Here is a 6,000-nt window from a genome sequence, read left to right as displayed (position 1 = left end):
ATTGTAAGTGTTGTGGCTTGGCTCTCCAACACACCTGTGTGCTGTACTAGTGACGAATTGACAACCCTTACTAGTTGGCTGTGTCGGGTGGTGGCGAGTTTTAACGACACATTTATATATTTACCCCAAAAACCCCTCTATTATGGATATTGGTCGTGAAAGCCTGCGTGTTAAACTATACTCACTCCGTTCATGACCCAAACACATTCTTATAGTAGAAGATAATGTTCCAGTGGCAACAAAATATAAGCCACCGCCAATGGGTTAATAGAAAAATAACATTTAGACGAAAATACTCAATTATGTTCAAATTAAACATTTGGACAGATTTGTTTATGTCTCCCTCAAATATCCATCCCTCTATATACATCTTATCGTATCTAGGATTTTATAAAGCTCAGCAACATGTTTTCAAACCTAAATTCTATATATATTTTTAATAAACAGTGTTGTGACATTTCAGAGAATTTAAGGTTGAATGCCTCACCGGAGTGGAAGCAAATTCTTTTTGCAGACGCCTTGCAATACTGAAACAAAATTAAGTACAAGCATCAAATATGAATTACAGAAATCCTGGCACTGCATCTGTTAAATTAAATTAGTGAGCATTTTTTTCGATTTAAAGCTTTCGTGACTGCAGGGATTCATATTCTTGGTTCTTTCGGTAAAGTCACGTAGAAGGGAAATAATAAAAATAAAACAATAACATTCTCACGACGTTTCGATTGCAACACAAGCAATCATCATCAGGTGTGGATTTTTTTTATTGTTTAATTTTTATTATTTTAGTGAGCATTGTTTCATTATTATTTTTTAAAATACCACCACAAACTAAGGTAAAGGGAGCTCTGCACCTGCAACTGATTGCTCATGCTACTGCTGACAGAAGGGCAATTCAGCTCTAAAGGGTATTTGGCCAAAGCTTCCAAGCAGAGCAGACGCATTGGAGGGTGGGCATACCCACAGTTGAACCTTATGGCCGTACCCCGGTTCTCGCATAATGTCCGTGATGCAGTCATTGTTAGTCTGTTGATGGTCGGCGATGCGGCAATCGACTCATCTCGACGAGCTGTACACGATGCACTATTCAAAAAAATTCGATAACGGATTTTGTTTGCTGTTTGTCGTTTCGACATCGCGGAGTGGCACTGATTTCGGATTTATTGGTACCCCAGTCGCGAAGTTAAGTACACCCCAGGGAAAAAAATAGTGTCCCAGAAATTAAAATTTTAATTGCCTCGGCCATTTAGTATTATTTGGAACCCGGGGTATCGCGGTAAGAATCAGTTATATACCCCACCTGCTGATAAAACAACCGTGGTGTACTCATTTAACAGGTCCCTGCGGGGTGGGCTGGTAGGAACGAACAAATGAATGGCTATAATAAAATGAAATGGCGGGGGTACGATACGAAGGGAGCGTTTGAGGCCTAGTTCTAGGCTTTAGGTCGCTGTGAGTTAATTTTAATTTAAATGTTTTAATTAAAAACTATCTCAGGGAATTATAAGGGAATGTTACACTTGTTTAGCCAGGAAAGCCTCACTGAGTCTAAAGGTTTTTGTAGGGTCCTGCCAAGTGTTTGCAGTAGGGGGCGATGTTGCTACACCTAACCGGACATCGGACGGACGGACGATATAATCTATTGTAGGCTGGTTCACTTCGTTCCTACCAGTATAATGCAGAGTGTATGCTTAGCTTGTGGGATGAAACCAGAGTAAAATCACAAAGAGGAAGGGGTAACACACAACTGGCATTTTCCATATTTGTTTTTTTTTTTACTGGGTATGATTCAATTAGCTGTTTCGCTGTTTCAGAAGCGACCTGGTCACAAATAAAATCTCAACAAAGTGGCTTATCATCACGTGGCAATGTATAGCAGCCAACGTCTCTTAAATGCATGTTTAAAAATGTGGATGGAAAAAAACGGGAGATGCAGGAAAAAAAAATCCACGCGACCACGGGGAGACCATGCAGACTCCAAATACACAGCAGCAGGCGTCAGGGTTGGGATCGAACCCACGACCTTCTGCATACCAGGCGAGGTAGTTAACATCTCCTAGCCACCGTGGCGCCCCAGTGTTACTGTACATCTGGTCCAACTGGTGTTGGACCAGATGACACCAGTACGCCTTCTGGTGTCATCTGGTCCAACACCAATGGGGACTAGGCTCTAAAGAAAGCCGTCTCGGGTGTGGACCAATCAACTTCAAGGACAGTGTATATTATTATCATTATCAGAGTTGCTTCTTTTTGTTTGCTTTTTTGACTACTTGTGTTGTGGTTATTGCAAACATGATGCCTTGAATAAAGGTGTTAGTTTTGTACCAGTTTAAAAGGGTAAAAACCTACTACTATACTTCTTTCTCACCGTACGTAGCCAAACGAACCGTGCTAATCGGAGGTGCGTCGGTGGGATGAGGAGCAGAACAAACTAAACACAACAATCAGTTGTAAAGAAATGAGAGTTTAAATCTAGCCGATACAAAAGTGTCGCTGTGTAATAGCTCCCAGTGGCCTCCTACCATCGGGAAGGTTTCCGAGCGTTCCAGACGGCCGCAATTCTGAAATTGGGGGACCTCTTTCGTCCCATTCCATTTCACTGCCACGCCGGGGAGATGGAATGGAATCCTCTCGGTGGATTGCCAACAAATTAACCCCTCGGCAGCACTCACGAGACGGAGATTCTACTTTGACTTAGCATTGCACACGGGCTGTGGTCGACTCGAATGGACGTCTCATCAACAACAACAAACCACAGAGACACGGAATTGGACGTCTCAACAACAACAAACCACAGAGACACTGCATTGGAAGTCTCAACAACAACAACAAACCACAGAGACACGGCATTGGAAGTCTCAACAACAACAACAACAAACCACAGAGACACTGCATTGGAAGTCACAACAACAACAAAAGACCACAGAGACACGGCATTGGAAGTCTCAACAACAAAAGACCACAGAGACACTGCATTGGAAGTCTCAACAACAACAAAAAAAGACCACAGAGACACTGCATTGGAAGTCTCAACAACAACAACAAACCACAGAGCCACGGCATTGGAAGTCTCAACAACAACAACAAACCACAGAGACACGTAATTGGTAGTCTCAACAACAACAATCCACAGAAATACGGCATTGGAAGTCACAACAACAAACCACAGAGACACGGCATTGGACGTCTCAACACCAACAAACCACAGAGACACGGAATTGCATACGGGCTATGGTCGACTCAAATGAACGTTTCAACAACAACAAACCACATGAGAGACACGGCGACATTCATGGGGAGGCTTGTGGTACATTCGTACTTTCTACGCGGTTATTTTTTTACTTTTAGCGGTCTCAAACAAAGAGGGCCTCAAATGTCCCCCGATGAGAATGGCCTAAAGACGAGCTTAACCTTGACGTTTGAGGTCGTTTCGACTTGTAAGCAGTCACATGCAATCCCTCAAAGCCTTTACCGCCTTTAGGTGATCACAGTAGTGATCAAATCTGCACGCTTTTACTCCACTGTACTCGAAATAAAACAGATATAATGTACGCGATGTTAAAGATAAACGACAACTTCCACACACGCAGCACAGCAACAAAAGTTGTGGCCTGGATACGAAACCAATCGACGCGAAAATTCCATCGTTTTTGTTTGTTTAAAAGACAGAGGAGGAGGAAAAGAAGAAAACAACAAAAACAACAACAACACGCAAACGAACGCAGCCCACCCACCTCGTCCTCTTCGACCTCCGCACTTGGAACTCCATCTTCGGGATGCGACTCAAGAGATGACGGCAACTTCCCAGCTCTTTATCGAGAGAGATGTAGATCTTGACGATGGTCAGTCACACCACCAGCACCACCACCAACCCAAGTGTCTTCTCCACCTTGCCCGGTGGACACGCGTGTGTGTGAGCACTACGGCAGGTAGCAGCCACCCACCTCCGTCGGGAATTCGATGTTGAGCCGAAGCAGAGGCGATGGGCAAACTCGAGGGCGTGACCTGGGATGAACTCGCTCGCTCGCTCTCACGTGATCTCACCTACTCTCACGTGACTCACTCACGTGATCTCACTCACTCACTCGATCTCAATCTCACATACTCACTCGATCTCAATCTCACTCGATCTCAATCTCAATCTCACTCGATCTCAATCTCACTCAATCTCAATCTCACTCGATCTCAATCTCAATCTCACTCGATCTCAATCTCACTCAATCTCACTCGATCTCAATCTCACTCGATCTCAATCTCAATCTCACTCAATCTCACTCGATCTCAATCGCAATCTCACTCGATCTCACTCAATCTCAATCTCACTCGATCTCAATCTCAATCTCACTCGATCTCAATCTCAATCTCACTCGATCTCAATCTCAATCTCACTCGATCTCAATCTCACTCAATCTCAATCTCACTCAATCTCAATCTCACTCAATCTCACTCGATCTCAATCTCAATCTCACTCGATCTCGATCTCAATCTCACTCGATCTCGATCTCAATCTCACTCGATCTCGATCTCAATCTCAATCTCACTCGATCTCGATCTCAATCTCACTCGATCTCACTCAATCTCACTCGATCTCAATCTCACTCGATCTCAATCTCACTCGATCTCAATCTCACTCAATCTCAATCTCACTCGATCTCAATCTCACTCGATCTCAATCTCACTCGATCTCGATCTCACTCGATCTCAATCTCACTCGATCTCAATCTCACTCGATCTCAATCTCAATCTCACTCGATCTCAATCTCACTCGATCTCAATCTCACTCGATCTCAATATCTCACGATCTCACTCTCACTCGATCTCAATCTCACTCGATCTCACTCGATCTCAATCTCACTCGACCTCGCTCACTCACTCACTCGACCTCAATCTCACTCGATCTCAATCTCACTCGATCTCAATCTCACTCGACCTCGCTCACTCACTCACTCGATCTCAATCTCACTCACTTGATCTAACTCACTCTCACACACTGATCTCTCTCTCACTCGATCTCACTATCACTCACTCGATCTCAACCTCACTCGCTCTAACTCACTCGATCTCACTCACTCACTCTATCTCACTCGATCTCACTCACTTGATCTAACTCACTCACACACACTGATCTCTCTCTCACTCACTCGATCTCAACCTCACTTGCTCTAACTCACTCGATCTCAATCTCACTCACTCTATCTCACTCTATCTCACTCACTCTATCTCACTCACTCGCTCTAACTCACTCGATCTCAATCTCACTCTCTCACTCTCTATCTCACACTCTCTGCCGTGCGGTATTTTGAACCTCCTCTTCGACGCTGGCCGTAACGACGCACTGCTGCTGCTGCTGCTGCGTTCGGAAGAGGTGGAGTGCTCAGACTCGATCGCGTTCCGGTTTATACTCCCCCGGTAGCTCAGGTGGGAGTTTCAAGAAACGTGGATTTCAATCAATCGACGCGACCAGCGCATCACTCTTCTGTATATATCTAAATCAGCTCAAGCCTTCCGCAAATCGCACGGCTTGTGTGTGTGTGGCCACCTCCAGTCTCAATCCGTCCACTCTCTCCGACGCCCCCTTTGAAAACACGCGCTGCCACGTGCAGTAACGACGAGGCCATCATACAACCCCCTGCGTCTCTCATCATCATCCTCCTCACCTCTCTCCTCTTTGCTCCCGTTTAACCCGTTCCCGTCTTTCCGTCCGCGTCCTCTTATTGCCATTCCTGTCAACACCTTATCAGTGCCCCTACTTTATTACAGACCAATTCAAGCCTTGTTGGTCACCCCGTGTCCCTTATACATCTCAACGTTAATCCGACAAAGTCCTATCACAAGGGAGACACAAATAAATACAGAAAAACTCAATTTTCCTGAACAAGAACACGAGTAAACCATATGGGTTGCAGAACCGGTCCTAGACCTTTGGGGGCTCTAAGCAAAATTTGGTTGGAGGCCCCTTTGATGTATGATTTTTTTCACCCACGAGCTAGCAGTGACTCT

Source organism: Lethenteron reissneri, chromosome 35 (assembly GCF_015708825.2).
Source record: "Lethenteron reissneri isolate LAM-NWPU_2019-01 chromosome 35, ASM1570882v1, whole genome shotgun sequence".
Taxonomy (NCBI): domain Eukaryota; kingdom Metazoa; phylum Chordata; class Hyperoartia; order Petromyzontiformes; family Petromyzontidae; genus Lethenteron; species Lethenteron reissneri.
The sequence above is the reverse complement of the archived record's forward strand: the minus strand, read 5'-3'. Positions refer to the sequence as shown.